The 27,485-nt window shown below is 44.5% G+C and overlaps 1 long non-coding RNA gene across 1 annotated transcript; it reads right to left on the reverse strand.

Moving 5' to 3' along the window:
• Positions 1-4,183: 4,183 nt before the first annotated feature.
• On the reverse strand, positions 4,184-6,327 carry LOC139277015 (uncharacterized). Its single transcript, XR_011596015.1, has 3 exons — positions 6,225-6,327; positions 5,634-5,717; positions 4,184-5,514 (listed from the first exon to the last, which is right to left on the reverse strand). It is a non-coding gene; the product is annotated as an uncharacterized lncRNA (long non-coding RNA).
• Between the last annotated feature and the right edge of the window lie 21,158 nt (positions 6,328-27,485).

Genomic DNA, 27,485 nt, shown 5'->3' on the forward strand with positions numbered 1-27,485 from the left:
AGCTTCTAACATTTGGTTGATGAAGACAAGTGACTGGTTGATTTATTACTCTTCATGCAACATCTTCCTGTTAAACCAAAAGCAAAATACTGCCGATCATGGAACCTGAAATAAAAACAGAAAATGCTGGAAATACTCAGCAGGTCAGGAAGCATCTGTGGAGCGAAAAACAGAGTTAACGTTTCAGGTCGACGACCCTTCGTCAGGACTGGCGAATGTTCGAAAAGAACAGATTCTTAACAAGCACTGAAAGGGGGAGTGGAAGAAAGAACAAAAGGGAAGGTCTGTGATAGGGTGGAACACGAGTGGGGAAGCAGAAAGCAAAGAAGATGAACAAGGAAAAAGAGACAAACGGAAATCCCGTCTGAGGGAAGAGCAGAACTTCTTCAAGGTGGGCATACCTAGAAGAGAAGTGGCAGTGAATTAAACACTAATACAAAAGCAAAGTACTGCAGATGCTGGAACCTAAAATAAAAACAGAAAATACTGGAAAATTTAGCGGTTCTTCCCCTCCCCCTTTCAGTGCTCCTTAAGAATCTGTTCTTTTCGAACAGTCGTCAGGTCTGATGAAGGGTCATCGACCTAAAACGTTACCTCTGTTTTTCTCGCCACAGATGCTACCTGACCCGCTGAGATTTCCAGTATTTTCTGTTTTTACCTTCCTTTTAAAAGTGTGCCCAATGAGGTCCTAATCCCAAAGCTTTGTCACTCTGCCAATCACTATGCAAAGCCTCTACCCTATGATAGTTGCCCTTTCCTTGGCCTCCGACAGCTACCCTTCACGTGTACACTATGGGTTACCATGTTTCCAATTGACTACATGCAGCTGTGCAAATGCTTGCAAGATATGATGTGATGCAAATGAGCCTGAAACTGAGAATGAGCACAAAATAATTAATATCCCAAATGTTACTCTCCCTAAGTATTCACAAGGGTAAATATGAACTCAAAGCAAATAACTATCAAAGGATAAAAAGTTTTATCCCAGCATGCTGATAGAGACTAGGGAGGAGATCTGGAACACTGACAATCATGATGAGGCAGTCACTGGACAATGGGAAGATACTCATAAATTGGAAACAGACTAACATGGTTTCCATATGCAAAAGGCATAATGAAACTAACACAGGGAACTACAGACCCGTTAGTCTCAATTCCATTCCATGTAAAATAGTACAATTAAATATCAGAAGTAAACTTGAGGACCATCTGTACAATAAACAGATAAACAGCAGGCAACATGGATTCAGATTCTGCCTGACCAACCTCAACTTTTTTGAGGGACAAATAAATGGGACTTTGGAAAGCCCTATGACATGGTGTACCTAGCCTTCCAAAACTCTTTTGATAACGTTCAAAATATTTGTTATTAATTTAATTCCAAGCTGTGAAGATTCAGGGTAAACCTTGGCTAAAGGATAGCAAAGAAATTCTGTCAGACTGGAGGACGGAAATACTGAGTGGAGTTCCCCATGGCTCAGTACTGGGATCACTTATATTTCTAATTTAAATAAATGACCTGCATTCAGAAACTCAATGCAAATTAGTCAGATTTGCAAATGATCTAGGCTAGGAGGGCCAGCTCTGAAATTACTGAATAATTTAGACAAAATCTGTCGTTGGGCAGAACAATGGCAGATGCAATTTAATGCAGACAATCATAATGTGCTGCACATACGAAGGAAAAATAGGCAACATATGTCTTCCATGTTGAAGTAGCCAAGGATGAAGCTGAAATAAACATACCGGTAGGTGTCTTAGTAGAATTACAGGGTAAAATTTAGTATTGGCCCGTTTGAGGGCGGTAAGTCGGGAGGTGCGAGACTTCACGGCAGGCACTGAAGTCCCGCCCCTCTCCAGAAATTTGGGATAGTACTCCACTTCCTTCCTGGGGCACTAATGGGGCGGACACCTCAGCAGCACTGCGCACTGAGCCGCACAACATTGCCGTGTCCACATAAAGGGAAGGGCCCACGCTGCCGACTCTGCATAAGAAAAAGGGACCTACCTGGACCACCAGGGAGCGGGGGTCAAGCAGAGTACCGCTGAGCGATCGCGGCCAGGACCCCATGAAGAAACTGGATCAGGAGCGGGAAATCGAAGGCAAGTTTTTGAAACGTTTTTGACTCGGCCACCTCGCCTTTAATTTTTGCCCCGGTAGCAGTCAGCCACCCGAGACACATCTCCTGCAGCTGTCGGTGTTTTCGCCCGGTGCAGGGGTGCGAACGGGGCAATGCGCGCGCCGATGACGTCATGATCGCCGGGCGTAGGAGATCGCGGCATAAAGCCATAGTGCGCCGCTGAACTCTTGCCCAATATGTGCCACGCCCGGTCACAAACTCATTTGCTTCCCATTAGCATCCCCGGGGGCACTAAAGGGAGGCACAAATTAGTTGAATTTCTAGCCCTTGATGTTAAGTATTTCCATCAATGCAGAGCAGCAATTAATAACGGCAAGTGGCTGTCGAACCACATAGCCAACATATAGAATATAAGTTAAATAAAACTATACTGTGCTGTGGTCAGACCAGACCTTGAGCATTCAGTTCTGGTCAACAAGAAACAGGAGAGAAAATCAAGCACTGAAGGCAGTGCAGAGGAGAGCCATGAGGCTGGTCTTCAGAGCCAGGGGTCTGCGTTATAAGGAAAGACTAGAAAAATTTGGGGGCGAAATTGCTCCTTTTTCAGAGGCCTGTAATGGGGCAGAAGAGACTTTACGCCTGGAGGGAGAGGGGGAGGCTGGCGGTCCCCGGCTCTCGGGAAATTGCCCGAGAGTTTGCGAAGGCAGCGCCGCACCCCGGGCTACCGCGTAACCAGCGATGATGTGCGTGGCGACTCCTTTGCCATCAGTGTCGACCCTTTACCAACCCGTAGGGGTAATTGTCCCACGCCCTGCGAAGCTGGTGCGAGCAGATGTCAACGGGCGGGTCACGAAGCTGGCCGACATCCGCTCGGGGGGGCGGAACTAGAAGGGGAGGTCACCATCTTTACTGGTTTGCCGACTATCGGGTCGACTCCAGTATATAATTCCTAGCATAGTCTAGGCTGCCATCGTTCAGCCTGGCACTCCGTTTTGGGTGCCGGGTTGTGTGCCCGGTCCCATGCTGCCCTGGTGGCCTAGTGGAGGCCATCAGCAGCCTTGCAGAGTACATAGCGGCCCTCCCCTTTAAGCATTGAAGCACTGCAGTCCTCGCCTAAGGAAGGGGCGGTAAGCCCAATTCAGCGACCCCAGCTGGTTACCGCCCCCAATCGGGGCGCAGGGCAATATTGCCCCCTTGGGGTTTTCAGCCTAAAAAGCATCTGAGAGGTGATCGGAAAGAGATATATAAAGAAATTTACAAAAAGGAAACTGTGATATAACTTTAAATTAAATTGCAAGAGTAGAACTAGGGGACAAAGTTTCAAACTAGTCAAAGGTAATTTTAGGACTGATATTGGGAAATTCTTCAATTAATCAGTGAACAGCATGTCTATCTTTTCAGATAAAGAAGTGGAGCTAAAAACTTTTGAAATATTTAAGAAACAATTCGAGGATATAATGAGGGGCCTTCTGGATGGACAAATTAAGATGGGCTGAATGTTCTTCTTCATTTGTAATTATTCATGATTTTGTGACTCATTGTGTGCAAGACCAACGGAAGATCTGCTTATATTTGGAGCATTCTAAAAGAGAGCCATGGTTAGTCTTTTCTTTTTTACTTAAAGTATAATAATCAAATTCCTGGGGACTTTTACACTTGTCTATATATTTTTTAAAAGTTCCACTGGGGAAAGTTTCTATATCTGCTCTTTGTCAGCCATTTCATTCTTCCCTGGTGGTACTGCACAAATAATGTGAATTTGCAGCATCTGCAATAATTATCCTACAATGCCATTACAGTGAATAATTCCGTAAGGGCACAAATGTTCTAATATTCAGCAGAAAGTGAGAGATGTGCTCACATTAAGTATCTATATTTTTAATATCAAACCTTGCCTTATCCCAGAGACAAGTATGATAGTCATCACCAGTTTCTCCAGTACACAAATGCGCTAGAACAAAAGAAAAAAATGCCACAGAAATATGGACGCTGTTTATAATAATGAGCTATTAATTAGTACAATAAGATTATGGAATTAATCTTGACATTCTCCAAATAAACAAGATTCAAGTTCGAAGGTTTAATTCTTATTTTAGATAGTTTGAAAAGGAACAAAAGGTTTGTTTGCACCACACTAATACAGCAGGACACTATGTTATCTTAAATTACATTACTATTCACATTAGGATAACCATTTTCACCCTCGAGGACCATATCTGAGATTCAAGTGTCATTATTATTTAGTTTGCGGGCAGTAATGGAATGAATTATTTTGGAGCAAATGGCATTTTGTGAACATTTATTGATATAATTCAGAACAGACGCCCCGATGCACGCAAAGAGGTCATTTTTCTCTTCTTCCCTCAGAAATGTATGTTCACACACTATTGCCTCCAAGGCCTTGGTAACCCATAAGTCATATTGAATTCTTAAATCTGCACAAACTAAACATTTAATTGAAAGCCAGTGTCTTGCTTGTTTTTAGAACACCCCACACATCAAGGCATGAGATTCCACGTTTGGCAAACAAATTTGTTTACGTTATGGCGTGTGATGAATAAGCAACACAAACAGTTTTGCATTATTTCTTGTGTAGGATTATATTTATATAATGACATTATTGGCAAGTTATTCCGAATTGGTTATTAATATTTTTGTCTATAAATGTTAGGAGCTGAAAACCAAAGCAAATGCTTCATCAGCTGAAGCATTAGTTCCAAACTGTACAAAGCCAAACATGCATCACAGGGAAAACAACATCTTATTATGCATCATACATTTCTCCGAGTAATAAGCAGCCCACCATGTGGGCTCACTTCAATATCTACAGATCACAGATGTGAATTCGTGGGCTGCCTGTTATTGTGGCTTGTACGTGAAGGTGATCATTTGTCAACTTGAATATTCTTTAGCCCAGTTAGAGCGTTTATGTGTAGTGATTAATGATTTGATTAATTGTTTATCTGCTGGTAACCTAGGAGCTTCCACCCAATTTGAAGATTTTTCGACATTAAAGCAAAGTGTTTGGCATTTAATTTTGTAGAGAATAAGCCAACATTATGTTGTTGCATTTTGAGCCCCAAATATGAAGTCTATTGAGTGGTTTCATCTAAACAGTGGAGCAGGGATGACATTTATTATACTATGTGTGTTCCTAGTCTAGATCAAGCTGTTCTACAGTAGAATGGTTTCCAACATACAAAGGAACACTATATAGTACACCTAAGGCTTGAAATTCAATTTTTGGTCATAGCAGTATTTTTTTGGCACTTTTCGTCAAAAATACCGCTAATCACACTGCCATTTTTTAAAGGCCTAAGTTTCGTTACAGAATGCGCCCATCGGTAAACATCGGTGTTGCATAAGGATTTGCGGCGGAAAGCACGACCCTCGTCAACTTTAGTCCGTGGCCGATTACCGCTGTGAGGGAGGACTTGGGAGAGGGGAAAACACACAAAAAAATTGCAAAAAATAAAAAATCACAAAACTTTCACAAGACATTTAACCATTGAATTGCTGAAAAATAATTTAAAAATAAAAACTTTAACTTACCTTTTTTGCAGGTCGTCATAACTACCACCGGATCACCGTTTTTTGCCAAAAAAAACGGGTGCAAGTTTGGTGAACTTCCAGCCCCTGGTGTTGTGAAGAATAATATCAAAAAACCCGTTGATCATATCCAGGCAATTGACATCAAGTGCAGCAAGGTTTACAAAGAAAATGAAAACTTGTGGTCACTGTCAACACCATTTAATCAGAGTAGCTGTTATACTTGTTGATGGAACATGAAACATTTTATTTTCCAAAATTCATCAACGTATTTTGTTAAATAGATGATGGTAAACATGTTGGTGAATTTCTATGGCAGTAGTTCAATGCACTGTGCCACAGAATGTTTACTGGATTCTGTAAGAATATAGCTTGAGGCAAGCAATAACTCTAATATCCCCAGCTAGTGTCCAGCACAACACCAAGAAATATGGCCAAAGATCAGGGCTTCGGATTCCAAATCCTTTATTATGCACGGTGAACTGTAGGAATACAAAACAACAACACCACTAGATTTCTTGCAGTACACCATCAGGAACAATACAATAATCCAAGAACAATCTGATCAAGCAGCAATAAAGAGACATTACTTACTTAACTGTGGTTCTGGAGGGGTCACATTAACAGAGGTCTAATTCCTAACTAACAATAAGTTAAACTTTAACAACAAAATGTCTGACTCTCTCCATGCTTTAGCTCTGTCCCGAATCCGAAAGGGCACCACCCTGTGGCAAGAAATGGTAAAAACACAATACGGTGTCTCTGAGGTGTCTCAAAGTGTCTCTGAGACTACCACACTCCCCATCTAAAAGTAACAAGCATTGAATTCTTACTAATTAGCCAAACTGTTATAGTTAGAGTTCAGCTCTCACTAGTTCGTGGGAATGACTTCGAGGCCGGTGCCTTCTGTACGAGTATGAGTTCCGATATCGGTCTCAGGTATCTGCAACGCGTGCCACCGCTGCAGACCATGACAGCCACCTTGTGTACTCTTCCGTCATTGCTGGGGTAGGACTTAGTGACACGTGCAAGTGGCCTGGTCGTTCCGGGGAAGTTCTTTCTGCTGGAGGAAAACTACATCTCCAACAGAGCCTCGTTCCACTTCTGTTGAGGCTGCAGGCTCTGAAGGTACTTCTTCCGTCATCGAATCCAGAATTGATCTGCGAGATATTGGACCCGGTGCCATTGTCATCGTCCATACAAACCTTCCTGCACGAGGTTGCCGGCTGGTGCCTGGAGGGGCTGAGTTTTCAGAGTCAAGAGCATGGCAGGAGTGAGTGCCTGGGAATCGTTGTTAGGAAGGGTCATCTGGTCCTTCTTGAGGGGTAGAGGGAACCTCCATGTTTCCTTCCGAGTTGGTGTGCGCACCTTCTGTCAAAATCTTGATGAAGTGTTGGTCTTAGATGGACATGGCCTTCAGGTTATCTTCGGGAGTTTCTTTGTATAATTCATTCATCGTTTCATCTCATGGAGAGAAGTTCTTTCATGTAAATGTGATTCTTGCTGGCCCCTGGGTTGTCTGGTTGTGGCTGAAGGATGGTACAGTTGATGGAGGCATGGACTTTCCCGTTTGCATCGCTCATGCAAACCTGTCCGGAGACTATCCAGCTTAGATTGGTACGTTGTGCCCACGGTGTTCCTCTCGGCCCATTGCGAGACTACCTGATCTTGAGCGGTTCGGGGCAATTTCTTCCAATGAGAAGGATGATGTTTGCATCTTCTCTCAGCGCGGGTATCCTTTTTGCCACTGACCCTTAGGTGGGGAAACTTTGCACAGAAATCGGGACGTGGGATCTCGCTTCTGTCTCCAGAGATGTGGGCAGTTCCGATGACGCTGGGCAGCTGGTCTGTTTTTCCATCTGCTGCTTCTACGATCGGCCCGCTTGCTCATCTCCCTTCTGCCATGATTCTGTCTCCACCACAAGTGGAAAGCTCAAATGGGAAAGCTATACCTGGGAGGTCGAAAGCATTGAAGATTTATTGATCTCCCAAACAGGCATTAGATTGGTCATCTAGCACCACATAGCCAAAAATAGATTTTTAGGGACAATATCTGTGATAGATTTTACACAGAACGATCTTAGAGCAAGATCATGAAGAGGGGCAAGCCAAGAATCTGGTGCACTTTGCGTTGGCCACTATGACTTTATGGTCGTCCAGTGGGTTCTCATTCTGGTTCTCCCTGCCATTCTGTCTCGGCGTCACATGCATGAAGGAGGCGTGCTCTGTGCCTTTGCACTCCTTACATTGCACCTCGGTCTCGCAGTCCATTATTCTGTTGCCACACTTGAAACACAGGCCTTTGGCTTTGCAGAAATCTCTTCTCTCTTGAAAGGGCTTTCTGCTGAAGGTGGTGCAATCCGACAGTGATGGCCTCGCCCGTCATGGTAGAGGCATTTCTCTGAGGCTGGCAGCGTGGCGCCAACTTCATGGGTGTAGATGTTGCCAAGACACGAAGAGAAGAGCTGGGACATCTGTACATTCTTGTACTCTCCGAGGTTAGATGATGGACCAGTTTTGATGGATAATGGTCGGGGTTGTTGTGCAATCTGGCTTCGTCTTTCAGGAATCTAGCCAGCACAGCGAAAGGAGGGTAGCTGCCGTTAACTGTCTTGTGCTCTGATAAACACCCCTTCCGTGCGTTGTGTATGTAGGTCAGAAGTTTGTCGAGAATTTGATGAAGATAGTGGGGTACTTAAGCACCTGCAAGTCGGGCAAGTCGTCCATCTGTGCTGCAATGTCCAGGCACAATTCGGCAAGTTTAAGAAGTTGGTGGCTTTCGTCTGCCTTGAACTTAGGAAAGCTGTCAAGTTTTTGAAGACGGATGTTATAATCTTTTTCTTGTCACCGAATCTCCCTTCGAGTTCCTTCCATGCTTCTTGGTAGGCCCTTTCAGGGTCAGAAACATACCGGTGCCAGATGTGGTCTGCCATGGTTTCAAATGAGCAGCGCCATGGCTGGAACATGGTAGGATCCCCATGATAGACATCGGACTCGTGTACAGGCTGGCGCTGACGAGCGAGAGTGTCGGAAATTTCTCTTGTCAGATTGAGGAATTGATCCTCTTTGCTGGTTGACATCTCGGGAGGAGAGGAGTTTGAGTCATTCGGAGTTGCATCGATGTGTGCTGGGACAGCTGTTTATTCTGTTATGGATGGCCGAAAGATCGGGGCTGCTGCCCAAAGCTGGTTTACTGGAGCGGACCCAACTGACATGTCCGCAAGGTGTCGGAAATGCGAAGCATGGCCGTTTGAGGTCTGTTCTGGTAAGGTTCGGGGCCAAACCGTCTGTTCTTCTTGCTCGGCTTGCAGTGTCGCACCTAACCTTGCTCTCTCTATGGCGGCGGTTTGTCTTGCACAAAGTATCCAGAGGTCTGCCTCGACCGCAGCTTCCGCTTTTGCCCTTTGTCGCTTCTTCAGCTGCCTGTTAAACTTTTGTTCGCTGTTCGTTTTGCTACGGCTTCCTCATAGGCTGCGTTCTCAGCTGCAGCAGCAGCATTGGCTCGAGCTTGGGCCCGGTCACTCAGGACTGAAGATGATGATCTTGAGCTCCTTGCCGAGTGTCCCGACCGTCTGCTGATTATTGAGCGTGATTCTAGGGCCAAGGTTGGACCCGTTCCATCGTATGAGTGATGGCGCTGTTAGCAAGGTTACAGTTTTCTAGAAAGGTTGATTTCGTTTGTTGGGCATCTTCCTTGAATGTTCCCATTTTGTCTTGGGTATAGAGGTCCTTGAGCACAGACCGTAGCTCAGTGTACGTCCGGAGTGCAGAGTGAGCCTCAGTCAAGTCCATTTGAAGGGTGATTTCATCATCCGGGGCACCTTGTCGGTTTTCGAGAATTTGTTTGGTTTTCCCCCAGTGTTGATGTAAGTTTCTTTTCCCTGCTTCTACATCATTGTTGAGAGCTTTCAAAGTGGGGTGTCTCTCTCTGTACGGTTGATTCAGAGGGTCTGCAGTACTGGGAGAGATCTCATCGAGTTCTGACTGTTGAGTTTCATTGTGAAGGGGAATCAACGTGGTATTGGGGACACCTGACATGATGATCGTTCTGTGTAGTGACCACTGGGAAATTACTCAGGTGTAATTCTTAAGTTGGTTCGTCAAAGTTAATTCACTGTACTGGGTTCTGTAAGAATGTAGCTTGAGGCAAGCGATAACTCTAATCTCCCCAGCTAGCATCAACCGCAACACCAAGAAATATGGCCAAAGATCAGGGCTTCGGATTCCAAATCCTTTATTATGTGTGGTGAACTGTAGGAATAAAAAAACAAGAAACACCACTAAATTTCTTGCAGTACACCATCAGAAACAATACAATAACTCAGAACAATCTGATCAAGCAGCAATAAAGAGACATTACTTACTTAACTGTGGTTCTGGAAGGGTCACATTAACAGAAGTCTAATTCTGAACTAACAATAAATTAAACTTTAACAGCAAAATGTCTGACTCTCTCCATGCTTCTGGCTTCATCGTTAGCTCGCTCCCAAATCCAAAAGGGCACCACCCTGTGGCGACAAATAGTAAAAACACAATACGGTGTCTCCGAGACCATCACAGAAAGATAATAGTTCTATATCCATGATTTCCTGACTGACGAGGTATTTGTCTCAATTAAGCAGTTTTGGGAAGGCCCGCCAGTCCCTCACTGGTAAGGAAAGACGATGAAAGAGCCAGTCAATTCTACCCCTGTACCGTACTAGTGGCCAGCTACAGAGCACGACCGGTGATGACCTGGAGCTGAGGGCAATTTTGTGGTTGGTCCCCTCAGTTGAGGCTGGTGTGTGGCATAACAAGATATCTATAAATGGAAGGGAAGAACAAAAGAAAATAACCTCCAAAATATATATTTAAAATGGCTGTCTACACTAACATGGTAACATTTAGTCCTTCGAACCAAGCAAAGGAGGAAAGGATTCACATTCCTGGTGCATTGGGACTAATCCTGAGATAGGACAGATGAGTGTCACCGGAACGTGGTTGTCCTTGCTAGTTGAGTAGTCAGTGCTGTGCAGGATAGTTTAATATGGCAGAGGGAATGGGGGGAAAAACAAGTCGAGGAAGCGGAGCGGAAAGCAGGAAAGAGAAATGAGAAAAACAGGAAAACTATAGAGAACAGATTAGAAAGAGGAGAGTTTAAAAACAGTAAGATTTCCAAACTGACAGAGACAGGTTTGAGTTGTATCTGCATAAATACACAAAGTATTCCAAATATAATTGGTGAGCCGCAGGCAGATTTTGCAATGGAGAGGGGTATGATATAATAGCATTAATAGACTTATGGCTCCAGTCTTCTTCTTTCAAAATGATAGTAGCAAAGCAAATCAAATGTCAATATCCAAGTGGGATACTCAGGCCAAAGCTGTAACAGCGTGGATATCTTGTAGGCTGCCTGCAAATTTCCTCTGAGGGCAGTGCTCAATGATGTGTTCCAGGGCCTGGTTAGGAGCTCCACAGTCATATGATGGGGATGTTTTAATCTTCCACCTATGGAGAAGGTTGCAGCATCTGCCAGGACCAGTCCTGAGGTGGTCGATGGTTGTCCAATGTTTGCGAGAAAGGTTTGATCCTTCAGGTTGTACTATGGGGTCCTCTATAAGGAATCCATTCCATATGTTGTAGTTTTTCCAAGTATTTCGTCATCAATCATTAATGTTGAGGGGGGATCATTGTCGGGTTTCGGCGATAGTCCAAAATGGCTTTCTAGATTTGAGACGGGTTGGTGGTAGATTGTTCAAGTCAGCCTGGATCGGCACGTCTTTGCTGGTGTAGCGGTTGTATTCTCAAAATACTGCATATTTGTGGCGTAGGTGTGGTGGTGCGATGTTTGCAAGCACGGGAGCCAAGGTGTTGGTGTCGATAAAAGCGTACTAGTGATAATTGGCTTCAGTGAAGGCAGGACTGAGGGCTATACATTCCTGGGTAAAAAATATTTAGGAGGAATAGAATAGGAAAACAGGGTTCAAATTCACTAATCTTTAAAAGTTTAATGACAAATTGATAAAGCTTTAAAAATGTAGGTTTTATAAATTTATAAATAAGGGCATAGAGTACAAAAGGAAAGAGGTAAAACTAAATCTATACGATCATTGGTTAGGCTGTAGTTTGTTGTGTCTAGTTTTGGGCACCCTACTTAGGAAAGATGTTAAAGTCATTGGGCCTGAAAGTGATGACCCTACCGCCGGCTGCCTCCGAGTTTTCTCAGCGGTCTCCTCGTTTTGTGGGTGCCCTCCCCTCCGTGCAAGATTGGTGAGGCCCTCATGCCGGCAGTTTGAAAGGACTGCTGGGGAGCGTCTGCTGGCGTGTAACTCCAAAGAATGTCCTCCCGCCCGCGATTCATCCAAGCAGTCCTCCGCTCCTGCAGGAGAAAAGACTGCCGCGTGGAAGCAGCTCTTACCTCGATGGTAGTTATTGAGACCTGCAAGGAAATGTTAGTGAGATTTGTTTTCTTTAATTCTTTTGCAGTGATTTTGTTTGAAAGAGTCCTCTGAAAGTTTTGTGATGTTTTGTTTTTTATTTATTGAAATTTTTTTTTATGCGTCCCCCTCCCTGGGCCCAGCCTCACCGTAACTTTCTCCAGGATTGCATTTGCCGCCCAGAATCCCACCTACCACCCTCTACCGCCCAGAATCAGCATGTGACACCCATTTTTTCCGCCGGGCACATTTTTCCCTTCTTTTTTCACCAAACTTCCGCCTAAAATACCATCAGGATCTTAGCGATCTTTTCGACGGTAAATCGGCAGAACTTGGCTTTGATCAAATTCAGGCCCATTTGGCCGAAAATTGTGGTCGGAGGCTTCCTTCGTACAAATGCCTCTGACCTGAAAAAAATCTCCAAAATTACTTGTTGGTCCCGGAGGAATGTAGGTTTCCGGTCTGAGGCCTTCATTAGCTGTGCAGCGTACGGTAACCTGTCTTCCACATACGGATGTATCTACTGGAATCACGTGGGCCTGGACCACCAATCACCATCAAGTATTCTCATCGATAAAAATGGGAACACTGTTTGGACAGATCTCCTATTACTATCAATGAGAATAACCCCCTAAAACACATCTCACATATTTGAAATTAATTGAAATTAAATGTAATTAAATGTTTTAAGAGAAAAAATATTTTTTGGATTTTTAAAAAAATTTGATTTAATAGGGTTAAAAATAAACCTACCTTAATGGTCAGGGTTTTTAATTTAAAAATGAATGATTAAATTTAATTTTCTATGTTTTGGAAGTGTTACGCTTGCTTTTACCAGGCGTAAAAGTTTGAAGGACATTCGTTGGGCATCAGTTGGGCAAATAGCCCAATCTCTCCCAAACGGATGTCCTTCTCCCGGGGATGCGTAGAAGAAATTTTGCCACATCGGAAAAGCCGGTTCTCGGCGCATGCGCATCGTGCCCTGAGAACCGGCTTTTACAAGGCCTCGTCGGGTGCATGCGCACTTCGTACGGACCCGACGAGGCCACAATTTTCGGCCCATTAAGATCATCACTAAAAAAAGAAAGGGAGGTAGGAGAATTGTTTTTATGCCGAGCATTGTTAGGACATTGGATGCCCTCTCAGAAACATTGGTGGGAGCAGAATCCTAACAGATTTTAAAAGGGAAATGTATTACTTTTGAAAAAAAAATATTATGGGGAAAGAGCGGCTTCACGATGAGCCGAGTATGCTGTAATATTTTATGATTACTTGTTACGATGCGCTGTAACATTCTATGATTCTAACTAAAGAAAGACTTGCATTTATATCGTGCCATTCATGACCTCAGGATGTCCCAAAGCACTTAGAGCTAGTGAGAGGGCCATGGTTTAATGTCTCATCCAAAAGAGAGCACCTCCAACAGTGCAGCACTCCCTCATCATCATCATCATAGGCAGTCCCTCGAAATCGAGGACTTGCTTTCACTCTAAAAGTGAGTTCTTAGGTGACTGAACAGTCCAATACGGGAACCACAGTCTCTGTCACAGGTGCGACAGACAGTCGTTGAAGGAAAGGGTGGGTGGGACTGGTTTGCTACACGCTCCTTCCGCTGCCTGCGTCTGTTTTCTGCATGCTCTCGGCGATGCGACTTGAGGTGCTCAGCGCCCTCCCGGATGCACCTGCTCCACCTAGGGCAGTCTTTGGCCAGGGACTCCCAGGTGTCGGTGGAGATGTTGCATTTTATCAAGGAGGCTTTGAGAGTGTCCATGAAACGTTTCCTCTGTCCATCTTGGGCTTGCTTGCATGTAGGAGTTCCGAATAGAGCTCTTGCTTTGGGAGTCTTGTGCCAGACATGCAAACAATGTGGCCCGCCCAACGGAGCTGGTCGAGTGTGATCAATACTGCACTGGAGTGTCAGTTTAGATTTTATGATCAAGTCTCTAGAGTGGGACTTGAACCTACAACTTCCTGCCTTACATGAGAGAGTAGTACCACTGAGCCATAGCTGACAGCTAAGTAAGTAATAGCAAATGAGTCATGATACAACATGCTAAGTTATAGAAGTTTGCCAGCCACATCCCCAATGAGTTGTGAGTGTTGTTAGATCCAGGCAGTGCTGCTTAGTGATGGAATGCAGTAAATATCTAATCTTGCTAGTGTTGTGATATTCTTAAATTTCTGTTGATTAAATGGCTGCTGTTCAGCTTTTGAACCAAACGCTTTGTTCTCAGCTCAGAAGAGTTGACATTTTCAGTAGTTTAGCTCTGAGGTTAAGTCCTGTGCCTACCCAGTTATTCATTATTATGATACAAAACTACACAAGAGAAAATTAAATGCATGAGAATTATCTTTTTAATTGAAGCTGACATTGCTAACCATGTGTATTAATTTGTATTCTTATTCATTAACCAAAGCGGGTGCCACTTAATATATCATTATTTTCCTGTACAGGACTGGTGCTACAGTACAGAAGTTAGAACACCCATGTTGTATGCTATTAGTTTTTAATTTAAGCTTAAATGATTATTGTTAAAGATATTGATATGCAAAATTTAGATTAAATCACGTAAAGTATTAAGAGACGATATAAGTCAAAATAGGCTCCTGATGTTTCTTCGTCGAATTTGTTTTGAAGAGGAACGAGCACCTCATTATTTGTGGATGGGGTTGCAACTTGTCTAGTTTTGGATCAGGGTGTCTAGAAAGTTGAGAAACATAAACCAGATACATTTTTTAAAGATGGAAAGTGCTTTTCTGCCGATTTCAGCAGAATAGAAGGGAGGAATTTTAACCCCACACGATGGGCGGGAGACGGTTGAGGAGTGGATGGAGGGTGTTAAAATTTCAAACACGCCCACAGGTTGGGGGGCAGGCAAGTAAGCTGCTCTCCAGAGCAAATATGTTAAACGAGGCTGTTTACCTCAGATTTTAGCAGCAATTTAGATTTACCGGCTGCATGCCGTGTTTCCCAGGGCTCGGGAAACTCGGCGTCTGAAGAGAGGCAAGAAAGGCTGGATCCTGCAAGTAAATATCTTTCCAGCACTGCTTGTGAGCCAGGAGGAACAGGACTGCTTTTCCCCCAAGCCCCCAAACTAGCCTGCTTCCCTTCCCTCAATGTCTTCATACCAGTGATCACTTCAACACTTCAACGCTCCGACCCATGATGCCCCCTCCAAACTTCCGCCCTGTGATTTCCCTCTGACCTGCGATCTCCCCCCTCCCCCAGATCTCTTCCTCCCTCACTCCCTCCTCTCCACACCTTGTCTGCGGCCTTCCAATGCAGGCCTTCCCGCCCGACAGCCTGCCAGCCCCTCAATCTGATTGGCTGCTGGCCAAGAAATGGAGAAACAAATTTAAAAATGAGATTCAGCCATTTAATTTGGCAGGACCTTCACGTTACCTGCATTTCCGGGTTTCTCAGCCACCACGACATCCCCCCCATCTCATATTATCTGAGATATGAACTAATCTTAGTCTGCTAGCATCCTGTGTAGTTTGGAAAATGTTCACCACAGATTTGGAATTCATAGACGGAGCTGCATTTTACATCACCATCTTCAAATTATTTCTTCAAAAGAGTGGCTGCTCAGGGATTCTGCCAAAGTCCGGTTTTGACTTTAGTCAAAGGTGGCAGCTCCAATAATGAGCTAGCCTCAGCTCCTGGCAAAGTGAGGAATAACCTGTTCTAAAAACCAAGTAAAAACTCACCTATTGGCCTCGTTGGATAGACAGTGCTGGAACGGACACTGGGGTTGAGTTTCCTGTGGGGGCGTAATCGGGAAATTATGCCCAAAATTATGCCCATTTTGCCGATTGTCAATTTATGCCTAAATTTCCTTACCACTTGCATATACCGGAACATAAAAATTGGCATAAGTAAGCATAAAGCAGCATAAATAATCGATGCCCGAAGAAAGCACGGAACTCACACCATATATTGCTTCTTTAATGTTTCAAGCCAAGTAACCATCATTTATGCACATTAAGCACAGCATGTTTAAGATATCCAGTCATGGAAGGTTTCCAATTTTAATGCGACTCATTCTGATGCCATAAAAATGCATTCAAAGAAGCAGAAAATATCATGCAGGTCTCAGTGAGGGTACATTTTTTTTTAATTAATTAAGAAAAATCACAATGAAACTCCAGAGAAATGATTTTGTTTCCTGCTGTGCCTAAAATTGTGGTCATACTTTTACATCCATTTTGAATCAGCATAATTACAGGAAATTGTCGTGTATGACTCTTGCCTAGGGGTGGAGCCATTACAATGAGCTGAAATGCCTTCGGGCACAAGGATTGATCGACATGCCCAGTTTCTTCAATATTTTGCATTGGGTAATTGTTTACGCCCCATTCACACATGTCTCTGGGCACAAATACACAGGAAATTCCAGCCCACTATATCTGAATTTTTGGAACACAGCTTTTCAGTTATTTTCATAGTTTTAGTATTGCTTTTTATGAACAAAATTAAGTGACAAAGCAGTTGGTGATCCAAAGAAGTTAGTACACCATTGAACCCATCACCACGCTCTCCTCTCTTTACTAACTTGGTAGATTGTGTTATTAGATACTTTACCAGATGACTGTGCTACTTAATAGTGGAAATATTAGGAATGTTTTAAATATTTTAATGACTTACTAACAGGGATGAGTCACATCTGCACAGCAGTATCTTTAACCGTTCAGACATTATTCTAGGCGACTTCTGAATCTGAATATTTAAATTCTTACACCAACAGTCTGGATAGAAACATAGAAAATAGGTGCAGGAGTAGGCCATTCGGCCCTTCGAGCCTGCACCACCATTCAATAAGATCATGGCTGATTATTCACCTTAGTACCCCTTTCCTGCTTTCTCTCCATACCCCTTCATCCCTTTAGCCGTAAGGGCCACATCTAACTCCCTCTTGAATATATCCCATGAACTGGCATCAACAACTCTCTGCGGCAGGGAATTCCACAGGTTAACAACTCTCTGAGCGAAGAAGTTTCTCCTCATCCCAATCCTAAATGGCTTACCATCCTTAGATTATATCCCCTGGTTCTGGACTTCCCCAACATCGGGAACATTCTTCCTGCATCTAACCTGCCCAGTCCTGTCAGAATTTTATATGTTTCTATAAGATCCCCTCTCATCCTTCTAAACTCCAGTGAATACAGGCCCAGTCGATCCAGTCTCTCCTCATATGTCAGTCCTGCCATCCCGGGAATCAGTCTGATGAACCTTCGCTGCACTCCCTCAATAGCAAGAATGTCCTTCCTCAGATTAGGAGATCTTAACATCGCTTAAAAAAATCAACGTTCCATTTATTTCAACTGGCTTCCTTGAATTTTAATTGGCACAGAGTGGGAAAATTTGAAAAAAAATGATACTAAATCATTTCAAATTTGATTTGGAAAAAGTTCTTAAGCTTTTCCCTAATTACTGTTTTTTGAAAATGGAATCGGTAAATTTTAAGAAAAAATTGAAGTTGCCTGGAATGTTGTACAGTTAACTGCACTATAACTAGATTTGAAATGAACTGGAGAGATGTATGTAAAATTAGGCCCATGCAATTCAGAAAACGGTCTCACAGCTACATGACTGTGCCACATATTTTGACCACATGAGGGATTGGGTAGTCTGTCTGACATGAACTGAACAGGTAGTCAGTAAGACAGCTGGAAACCCAGAGTACACATTTGGAATTTGGGAACATTAAATTGACCATATGAAGTAAAGGCATTTTTTGTTGGTCATTTATATACTGTACCTTGAACAGAAAAGCACATGCTAATTAAGTCCCCTTTTATATGATTTCCCTTGGCCATGTAAATTTACAGATACAAGCATTATGAGTGAAAGAAATACCCCTACACCAGATCATAGTGAAGCTGCATAGATTTTGGGTTCATTGGGATAACTTAGACTCGAAGTCAATGAAAATAATAATCGGGAGAGATGTAAAACGATTCAGTATGTCCCGTTTTACACTATCGCACAAAGTCAAAATGATCTCTGTTGTTTTTCAGTAACCTTTTAAATGTTCACAGAGAGATACATATTTTTGTGAAAACATTGTAGACACAGATTACTCTAGGAGGAATAGATTGATACAATAGGTTTCCTTGCATTAAGAGCGAGATGTATTTAATGGTTCAGGTAGTTTGCTCAGTGGGTAGGACTAGGTAGAGGGATACCCATGGGAGTGAGGGAATCGGTGGGAGGTGTGGGGGGAGGGAAGGGGTAATGGGTGAAGGTTAGATTTTCATCTGTATTGTCTGTCAATCGAGTATCACCTGAGCAGAGCACAGAGAAGAAATCTGAGCAGGTAGAATAGCTCGCCCATAATGGAGTCTATCCAATTTTCTTTCCAAGTTAATGGGAGGAAAGTAGGGCACACTGATTACAGGTGTGCAATCCTCTCTACCGTGATTTTCCTGTCTGCCATTCATCCAGGTGATAATCTATGGCCAGAGGGTGTAGATGAACATCTACCCCAGGGTGTTCTGCCTCCCCCCCCCCACACCCCCCTATTGGTCTTGCTGGTGTGGTTTCTGTCCCTGACTGATTTAGCCTGAGTCACTGCTGCTGGCTGACCTCTCTTCTTGGGAGGTGCTTAAGATGTTGGCTAGTGGAGACTTCAGATCACGTTGCATATTTAACAAACAACCCACTCTTTACTAGCAGATTGTCTACAATCAATAAACATGCAACATCAATAAAAAAAGCAAGATGACAAATTATGCAACTGTAAACTATTCAATCAATAGCCTTCTTTTGAATAGCCTGAACCAGTGTTCTCTCAAGCACCAGTTAGGCAATCACCAAGCTACTCATTTTACACAAGCCAGGGACACTCTCATTTTGTAATGAAATACCATCCCTAGGCATACAAGTGTGCTATAAATCATTTTTACATCATTTATTTTTATTAAGATTATTTATTTATTTATTTTCCCCTCAGCATCCCAATTCAGGTACAGCTGCAGATAATGCTGCCTCTATCCTGACTGAACAAGGTGCCATAACCCCAACATCAATGGAGCACCCCATATCATACCAGACTGACATTTCCTTATCTCACAACAACCTTTCCAGATACGATTGGCAACTCTGTGCAAATGTGTGTCAAATTAGGATCAGTTTAGCACTTGAACTTATTTCACAGTATTTCTGCAGCTGGAAAATGGCGACGACACTTCCCATCAGTCGGGGTGAGATTCAAGCCTAAGTCAAAGAGGCACAGCCACAAACCCACCACCATGAGTTCCTCTGTGTATTTCAATCCTAGATGATAAATTGTCTCACAATGTCAGTAGTGATTACATGGATAACAATTGACATTGGTAACACATTCTGAGCCACTTAACTTTTTACTTGAGCACATAAATCTAGGCTGACACTCTAGTGCAGTGCTGAACTGTCAGAGGTGCCGTCTTTTGGACGAGACGTTAAACTGAGGCCCCGTCTGCCATCTCAGGTGGACGTAAAAGATCCCACAGCACTATTCTGAAGAAGAGCAGGGGAATTATCCCTGGTGTCCTGGCCAATATTTATCCCTCAATCAACATAACAAAAACAGATTCTGGTCATTATCACATTGCTGTTTGTGGGAGTTTGCTGTGCGCAAGTTGGCTGCCGCGTTTCCTAACAACAACAGTGACTACACTCCAAAAGAACTTAATTGGCTGTAAAGTGTTTTGAGACATCCGGTGATTGTGAAAGGCGTTATATAAACGCCAGTGATTACTGGTTAACAATTGATCTTGGTAACACATTCTGAGCCACTTGACTTTTTACTTGGAGATTAATTGGAATGTGGAGGAGTTCACAGATGAGTTCAGTCCTGTCCTTACCCGACATCCACAATACGCATTTTCCAGCAGAACTCCCAAGGTAGCATTCATGAGTGGGAACTCTTGCTGATTTTTTTTTCCATCCCTTACCTTGCGGTGCTGAGGCTGCATTTAATTTGAATACTGCTTGAGAGATAATTCAATTTGAAAGAAAAGTAATTAAACTTGAAAGTGTTCAAAACATTACTCGCACCCCATATTATAAAGTGTGACATCTTAAATTTTCAAACTTCGAACTTTCACTTGCCTTTACAAGTCAGGACAAAAACAGTTACTATTTTCAGTTGAAAATAATCAAAATTCCAGAATTTTATGAACTCATTATTGGATTGTGAACTATTCAACTTAAAATAAAATAGTCTAAAATGTTCCATTTGTGCTATTTGAATGCCGATAGCAACTTATTTAAAATAAATAAATATCATCTGAATCGTAGAAAACAGCAGTCTGCATGGATCCAGAAGGGGAAGATCCTGCCCTTCGCGAAGATCGAGGGCTCCCAACCCTCCTGTTTTCAGTGGAAGGCTAACGGAATGGCCGATTGGTCTCCTGGGCACAACAACTGGCCACTCGGGAGAAATGACCATTTTATATGTGGTTCATACATACTCAGTACCTCGGCTGTCATGACTTGTAGCAATCTGCGTTGTTTGAGCCCTGCTGGTCGCCCGGTTATTCCCAAGCACTGCTTCCTTGTCGGTTGTGAGGATGGCATCATCAGGGTCAACGGAAATCATCTAAAAACTCTGTGAATCCTGAGAACAACTAGGGGAGGGAGAGAGAGACACAAACTGGAAGAAGGAGAGAGAGAAACACAAACTGGGAGATGGTGGGAGGGAGAAACACAAACTGCGGGAGGGAGGAAGAGAGACAAACTGGGAGAGGGAAGGAGAAAGCAATGCAAACTGGGCAGTATCTGAACAGTTTGCTCGAGACTTCTGACATTCCTCGTAGAGAGGTACAGGTTCAGAACAGGGTTGGTTGACCAATAGACTGCCGAGGAAGCAGAACCCAGGTAAGAAAGAGAATGAGGATCCACAGAAACTGATCCTATCCAACAAATACAATGTACTTGCTACCTGTGAGGATAAGGATAAAGAAGGACAACCAGAATATGGACCATAGCACTTTGGAGCAGGAGGCTATCTAAAGCAGGGAACGGGAGGAGGAAAGGAAGCGTAATGTGTAGTTGTAGAGGATTCTATAATTAGGGAGACAGAGAGCATCCTTTGTAAGCAAGATCGAGAGTCCCACATGTTATGTTGTATACCTGGTGCAAGGATGAGGGACATCTCAAACTGACTTGAAAGGATATTGGAAAGGGAGGGGGAGGATCCAGTCATTGTGATCCATGTTGGGACCAACAACATAGGGAAGAGCAGGCAAGAAGTCCTGTCTGGAGAGTATCAGGAACTAGGAGATAAATTAAAGAACAGGACCTTAAGGGTTATAATCTCTGGATTATTACCTGAGCCATGTGCAAATTGGCATAGAGATATACTGCTTAGGAAAGTGAACATGTGGCTAAAGGAGTAGTGTAGGAAGGAGGGGCTCCATTTCATGGGGCACTGGCACCCGTATTGGAACCGTACAATTGGGATGGGCTCCACCTGAACCGATGTGGGACCAAGGTCCTTGCGGAAAGGATAAATAGGGCGGTCACAAGGATTTTAAACTAGTAAGTGGGGGGGCAGGGGGGGGGGGGGGAGGGCTTAGGTGGAAATTGTATTATAAATAATAATTTAAAAAAACGAAAGGAGAGTAGAGTAACAGTCAGAAATTGTGCTTTAGGCACTAAAGGTAAAGGGAAACTAAAATATGTAAGTGATTAAACCAGGAGAGAGAGAGATAAGAACCATGTAAGTAAAACATTAGAGCTGAAGGACAGGGTAGGTTGTGTGGCTCAAATATGCATTCTTTATACAAATGCATGGAGTATAAAGAATAAATTGAATAAACTGCAGGCACAAGTTCAAATTGGAGCATATGACATGGTAGCCATTATTGAGGCATGGCTGGAAGACTGTCAGGACTGGGAACTAAATATACCAGGTTATGAGGTCTACAGGAAGGATAGGGAAAATGGCAGAGGGGGAGGAGTAGCCTTAGTGATTAAGGAGAAAATCACTTCAATGATAAGAGAGGATATAAAGAGAGGTAAGCAGCCAGTGAAGACTTATTGGGTAGAATTAAGAAATAGGAAAGGATTTAAGACTGTAGTGGAAGTTGTGTATAGGCATCCTGATAGCAGCTGTGAAGTGCTACATTTTATAAATGCAGAGATTAGACAAGCATGTAGTAAAGACAGAGTGGTTTTAATGGGGGATTTTAACTTTCATATAGAATTTCTTAAGTGTGCCCAGAATACTTTTCTACAAGAATATGTCCTAGAGGCAACAAGGGGGCATACCATATTAGATTTAGCAATGAGCAATGAACCAGATTTAGTTAACTGTGTGAGAACATTTATCCAATAGCGATCATAACACGATTGAGTTCAACGTAATGTTTGAAAAGGAGAAACACAAAACAACTACAAAGATTCTAGATTTGGATAAGGCCGACTTCAATGGGATGAGACAGAGACTGTCCACAGTAAACTGGGTAAATCTGTTAATGGGTAAAACGACAGAAGATCAGTGGGAGATGTTCAAAAAATAGTTTAATGTGATACAGAACCAGTTTATACCCTTGAGGAGCAAGAGCTCAACTTTCCAAAGAAAACCAGCCATAGACGACTAAAGAGGTAAGGCACAACATAAAACTGAAAGAAAAAGCATACAAAAATGCAAAAAATAGCATAGATCCTGGTGAATGGGCAAGATATAAAGAACAGCAAAGGGTCATTGCCATAACTATAATCTTCCAACATTCCTTTAGATTGGAAAAACGTGCAGGGAATTATAGACCAGTTAGTCTAACATCTGTTGTTGGGAAATTGCTCTACAATTAAGGATAAAGTAATTGAACACCTCGAAAATTTTCAGTTGATCAGAGAGAGCCAGCATGGATTTGTGAAAGATAGAACATGCTGACAAATCTGATTGACTTTTTTGAGGAGGTGACTAAGGTAGTGGGCAGGGGCTTCCAGAAGGAATTTGATAAAGACCCACATAAGAGACTGCTAACTAAGATGGAAGCCCATGGAATTGAAGACAAATTAATGATCTGGTTAGGAAATTGGCTGAGTGGCAGGAGACAGGTAGTAGGGATAATGGGTAGGTACTCAAATTAGCAGAATGTGACTAGTGGTGTCCCACAGGGATCTGTGTTGGGGCCTCAACTATTCACAGACTTGGGGGTCCAGGTACATAGATCACTAAAATATCCTGAATAGATACAGAAAATAATTAAAAAGGCTAATGGAATGCTGGCTTTATATCTAGAGAATAGAAGTGGTTGAAGTTGTGCTGCAGCTATACAAAACCCTGATTAGACCACACCTGGAGTACTGTGAGCAGTTCTGGGCACCACCCCTTAGGAAGGATATACTGGCCTTAGAGGGAGTGCAGCGTGGGTTTACCAGAATGATACCTGGACTTAGGGTTTTATTCCCTACAATATAGAAGGTAAAGGGGTTATCTGATCACAGCTTTCAAGATATTAAGGGGAACAGATAGAGTTGATAGAAAGAAGCTATTTCCACTGGTTGGGGATTCTTGTGAAGCGAAATTCGGGTACCAGCGGCTGGATTTTCAGGTCATTTGCGACCGGTTTTCGCTGCGTTTTGAACTTCCACAGCGAAAAGTGGGGAGCTCAGCTGTTTTTCACCCGGTTGCGGTCCTCGGGCCGGTCCTTAGAAGCCGGGTGTGCAATAACTCTCACTGTGACACCGCTGCGAGTTTCGAGACTCACCCGATCCGTATGCCACGAAACGCACCTCGTGATGACCACCAGGGACAACACGGCGGTCCAGCGCTGCCAGCGGCGGTAAGTTGGATAAACTGAAAATAAGGCAAGTTAAAGTTTTAATTTTGTAAGTGTTTATGAATTTTTTTCCCCCAAAAATAGTGCAACGCTTCCCTTTGCGCTGTGCCCAGAGCCCAAATGATGAAAGTTAAGCAATTAATCGCTAACGTTAATTGGGTGGTTATTTTCCCGCCCCGCCTCCATTGTCACCCCAAAAACGGAGAAGCCAAAAATCCAGCCCATTGCACCTGCCGTTAACAGGGCGCAAATGAGTTTTCACCCGGGCACAGCGAGAACAGCACCTCCCGTTAAATTGGGCAAGAGCTTTGTGGCGGCGTTAACAGGTAGCGCCCTGCTCGGCTGCACCCAGCGAAGATGATGTCATCGCCGTGCACAGCGCCCCGTCACCTGCCCAGAAGCTAAATTCGGCCGTGCCCCCTGTGTTCCCATCTGGAGCTGACAACGACAGCTTCAGCTTTCGAGTTTCAGTTGGGAGTCAGCTGGAACAGCGGTATTTAAAAGCACCATCTTTGGAAAAAATTGTAGTCAGCCATTACTGTTTTCAGCTTACCTCCACATAGACAGACAGGCCTTTTGACAGATTTCAGCAATTTTCAGTTGAAGGAGTGTTCTGGCTGTTAAACATTCCTGACTTTCATTGAGGGCAAATTTGAAACAACAACGTTTATAGGGTCTGAATTTGGTCCCGGCTACGGCCCGCCCATTTCTCGGTGGCCCCCGGGCAGGAGGCTACCGCTGGGTCCCGTCGGGAACCATTTTTGGTTCCATTGTGTGGGTGGCAGCGGGAGTGGCAGTCGGCAGCTGGGAGCAGGCGAGAGCAGAACTCAGAGGCCGGCGTCTCTACTGTGCGTCAGTTGGAGGCCTCTCCACTCTGGGATCTTCGGAGGGCCTCCACTGCGCATGTGCAAGATTTTGGATTTTGGTTTTTTTGTAGTTTTCTTGATCCGACGTGTAGTCCTATCGTGGCCCTTGGAGGCTGATTGGGGAACTGCGCATGCGCATAAAAGGAGAGCACTTTATTCCACCTGTGAGTGTGAGAGGGGCGAGGAGAAAGTTGGAGGTTAGAGAGCAAAGAGGTGGCATTGCAGAGGGGGCAGTCTGAGTTACAGAGGGGGTAGTGTGAGAAATTTAAACCCACAAACTCTTCAGCAGCCATTCCTCTCATCATTGAGGATGAGTGGCCAGAAATCTTCAATGAAGGCTGCCAAAACCAGACCCAGAGCTCCGTGGTTTAATGAACAGGAATTGGAGGAGCTAGTGACGGAGGTGGAGCGCAGGTACAACGAACTCACCCGCGATGGTTGTGGCAAGCCCAATACTGACATCTTTGATGGACATCGGTGAGATGGTGACTGCAATGGGAAATGCTGGCGGGACGGGGACCAATGCCACAAAAGTTGGAACGATTTGCTGGCGTCAGCTAGAGTGAGTACAAATTTATTCGCCCCCTCCTCTCCAAAACTGTTGTGCGCCAGATGTGTGTGTTTGTGTGTGTGGTGGTGGGGGTGGGGCATCAGCAAAGGGGCTAAAGGCTGCAACATTTCTTTGTGCAGGAAAAACAAGCAGCCAACCAAGCAAGCCAGAGTGCGACCAGAGGGGGCCCAGAAGAGGTGGTTGAATTGACCAGGCTGGAGGAGCGTGCGATGACATTGGTGGGTGGGTGACTTCCGCCATGCAACCACAGATATTGATGCAGATCCGGTGCTACCACGTGGTAAGGTTATACTCATCTCTGGTGTCAGCGGCGCTCATGGCATGAAGATTTACATGTAATGTTAGGTGTGGACATGCAAAGATAGAACTCCTTTCTGGCATAATGTGAGGTGGAATGGCTCACATCTCAGCTTGACTACCACCACACCCCCGCACCCCCCACAGACTGAAATGTTGTCCTCTATTTGCAGATTCTGAGTTGGACAGCATGGATCTAGAGACCTTCCGCCCACCGCCCCCCCGCCCAGATCACCCATTTCCACCACTGCCACCTCCGTCATCCAGGGCCAGGAAGAACAGGAGAGAGAGGAAGAAGGGATCATCTTTCTGCCCTTGACTTGGAGAAGCCGGAAGCAGCTGACATAAGCCTCCTGCCATGTGAGCCAAGTGTCCGCATAACGTCGGCGTCGGGCTCCGATTTCCTGGGTTTTCCAACAGACTCCACAGACGCAAGCTCAACCAAGCACAGGGGACGTGGCTCGAAGGAAAGCAAGGCGCCAGCACCCAGCAGCAGCGAGCAACCAGCTGCAGATGCAGCACGGCTCTCTGTACAGGTGCAGCTATCAAGCACCGGCATGGAGATAGGTCGCGACATGCTGCAGATCCTGGCTGGAATAGCTGGCAGCATCACCTCCTTCACCCAGCATTATGATCATAGGATGGACCGGCTCATTACAGTCTTGGAGCGCATAACGAAAAGCGTTGAGGCCATGATGCAAGAGATGGCTTCTGCACGTGTAGTGCAAGCCCCCGAACCCAAACCCTCAAGGCAGACAGATCCAGAGGAGAAGGAGATCCCTGCACCTTCGGTCCCGCACCCTACCTTTTCACCAAGACTCACACGTCTGTAGACATCCTGCTGCCCTCCTGCACAACCTCCTCAACCATCGTGTAGGTGTGAGGAGGAAAAGGACATCGGGCATCGTTGCAAGGGGGGGTGGTTGAGAGTTGGTGGTGCTGGCTAGAGGGGTGGGTGTTGCTCCTGTAAATTTATGTAAATGTAATAATCTTATGTAACCTTGTTATTGTGCACTTGAAAATGCACTCCCATTGCTGACCCTGTTGGTGTGTATGTCATTTTAACAGCATGTGTGGTGTGTTGCTGGAGCACAGATTGGTGGCCTATTGCGACACCGTGAGATCGCCAGTGGACAGTGGTGGACGCAGCGGTGATGACAACACTAAGACCATGTGTGGCATTCAGCTGAGACTGCATGGGAGCAGTCTAAGCTTCGATGCCACCAACCATTGTCTGTATTGCAGCACCATGATGTTGCGTTGCTTCGGTTTGTTGCCACATTGCCCCTGAGGTGCGTCATGAGGTCTAGATCCCCAGGTCTCTCTGGGAGTCCACCATCCTCAGCAGAGTGGAAATGATGTGCAGATGGTATGCACAGAGCTCTGTGCAATGTTGGAGGCGGATTCCTCCACTCTCATTGCTGAGAGGCTCTCGGGCACCCTTGCATTGCACCTAATTGGAGGGAGAAACAGGGGACAGGCAGGGGTGAATCTCGGTTACAGGAGCTATCTGACTTGGAGGAGCAAGTGATGCAGCTCATTGGCCCGCAGGTAGTGGGCACTGTGGCCAGCAGAGACTGACCATCAAGGTCCTTGTGAACACCTCCCCATCGATGTCCTCATCTGAGTCCTGTGCAGCAGAATTCACGCACAAACTCTTCCTCCGGGAAGCTGGCTCCCAAGGTTATGTGTCATCTTGCTCTGCAAAAGAAAGGAATTTGTATGAGTCAGAGTCCAGCTATGTATGTGGGAGATATGCCTGCCATCGTTGAATAGCTGTGAATGTAGGAAAGACATGCGATGAGGATATAAGTTTGAGTAGTTGCAGATGTTTGGTGGTTGAGTGGTGGGGGAGTGGTGGTTTGCGCAGTGTGCACAAACAGAGATAAAGACGCTGGTATGTAGGAGGTGTGGAAGCATGTACTTACCT

Source organism: Pristiophorus japonicus, chromosome 12 (genome assembly GCF_044704955.1).
Source record: "Pristiophorus japonicus isolate sPriJap1 chromosome 12, sPriJap1.hap1, whole genome shotgun sequence".
NCBI classification, from domain to species: Eukaryota; Metazoa; Chordata; class Chondrichthyes; family Pristiophoridae; genus Pristiophorus; species Pristiophorus japonicus.